The 2,073-nt window shown below is 42.9% G+C and overlaps 1 non-coding gene across 1 annotated transcript; it reads left to right on the forward strand.

The window, feature by feature from the left end:
* Positions 1-350: 350 nt before the first annotated feature.
* On the forward strand, positions 351-560 carry LOC121275586. The gene has a single exon (XR_005942525.1). It is a non-coding gene; the product is annotated as a small nucleolar RNA U3 (small nucleolar RNA).
* Positions 561-2,073: the final 1,513 nt, after the last annotated feature.

The following is a 2,073-nucleotide window of genomic DNA, read 5'->3' on the forward strand; positions in this document are numbered from 1 at the left end:
GGGCCCTGACAATATTCCAGCAATAGTACTGAAGGCTTTTGCTCCAGAACTTGCTGCACCTCTAGCCAAGCTGCTACAGCAGCTTGGCCTAAATAGCCAAGTGGTTATGGTACTGGGTTTGTAACCCCAAGATCAAGAGTTCAAATCTCACAATGGCAAGCTATGAAAAAATGTAACTTCATCTGAATAGGAACAGATAGAAATGTGTTTGTACTTGAAAGAGTTACAGCTACAACACCGACATCTACCCAGCTATGTGGAAGATTGCTCAATCATGTCCTGTCCACAAAAAGCTGGACAAATTCAACCCAGCCAATTATTGCCCCATCATCTATTCTTAGTTATCAGCTAAGACTATACCCCTACGGATCATTTCTGTAGATTTTTTTCTAGAGATGTGTTTCCAGAGTGTTTGGTCTCACAAACCACAAGGAAGATTTATAGTGTTCTCTTCTGAGCAGGAAGCAGACTTTGAATGTTGCTTTTAGCAGTTGCTCACTGTCATTGATGTGTTCCCCCTCTCTCTTGTAGTGAGCTGGAGGAAGAGAACACAGCCTGAGAATTGTTTTTTAGGGGAGCTAGTGGCATAGTGGTAATGTCACTGGAGTAGTAATCCAGCAATGCAGGTTCTTGCTCTGGAGACCTGGGCTCAAATCTCACCATGGTATCAATTCAATGAATATCTGGAATTAAACATCTGATGATGACCATGAAACCACTGTCAATTGTTGTAAAAACCCAATCCCCTTTAGGGAAGTAAATCTGCTGTCCTTACCAGGCCTGGCCTACATGTGACTCCAGATACACAGCAATATGGCTGACTCTTAAAAATGCCCTCTGAATTAGGGATGGGCAACAAATACTGGCCTTGCCAATGACACCCATGTGCCATGACCAAATAAAAAAATGTGATGGAAGGTGTCATCAACTGTGCTTACTCAGCAATAACCTGATCACTGATGCTTAGTTTGGGTTCTGCCAGGGCCTCTCAGTTCCTGACCTCATTACAGTCTTGGTTCAACCATGGAGTAAAGAGGTGAAGTGAGAGTGATTGCCCTTGACATCAAGGCAGCATTTGACCAAGTGTGGCATCAAGGAGCAGATCTAGTGATACTTCTGCAATTTTGCTAGGGCTTGACAATCTCCTTCAGGTACCTGACGCAACCAGTTAATTATTGGGTCTATAGCATACATCACAGTCATAGCCATGTGTTAACAGTTTCACCAAACTATTTTGAACAGTTTTGGTCAGTCTCCACCATAAATTTCTTCCCAAGTAGGTAGGTATGGAATCGCATGATCCCAGTCATGAGATCTAACCTCTCCTGCCTTATGCTGGAGTAGTTTGATTGGGACCAAATGGAACTTCTTTCCCTTTTTAAGTTTGCAGGCCCCTAGTCCCTTTTGAGACGTGGCTCAAGATGGCCTCTTCTCTGGGATCATAGAATTGTAGCAAGGATGTTTTCCTTGAATAATAAATTCTTGAGCTCATTGAACAAATGTTGGGGGTCTTCATGTATAGGCAAGACACTTCTTTCTTGAGTGATGATGCTTTCTGTGCACAATTGGGAATATATGGAGGAAGAAAGTCGAACAGCCACAAGCAGCATTGGAGATCCTCCTTATCTTTTGCAGTTGGCATTGCATGCATATCCTCCAATTTAGCTGGGTCTGGACAGACCTCACTACTTGAGTGAATTGAGCCAAAAAAGTTGATTTGTTGAACATTGACTTCACACTTGCAACTATTAAAGACAAGTCCCTCTCTATGTGTTGCTTCAATCAATAGATGTAGGTTGCAATCGTGTTCCTTCTTTGCCTTACCAAGAACAGCGATGTCATCTTCTATACAGATACACCCTGGTACTTCACAAGTGACCTTGTGTATGCGTTGTTGAAAGAGGTCTTGGCTGATAAACAGACTAAAAGGGAATTACTGAAAGCAATAATGCGTGAATGGAATCCCCAAGGTAGTCCAGTAGCTGACCAGTTTTGCCCCTGCAGACTGATGTGGGCAATGCTTTAATGCTCTATTCAAACGCCAAGGGTCTAAGCATACTCTGATTGACCCAC

Source organism: Carcharodon carcharias, chromosome 2 (genome assembly GCF_017639515.1).
Source record: "Carcharodon carcharias isolate sCarCar2 chromosome 2, sCarCar2.pri, whole genome shotgun sequence".
NCBI lineage: Eukaryota > Metazoa > Chordata > Chondrichthyes > Lamniformes > Lamnidae > Carcharodon > Carcharodon carcharias.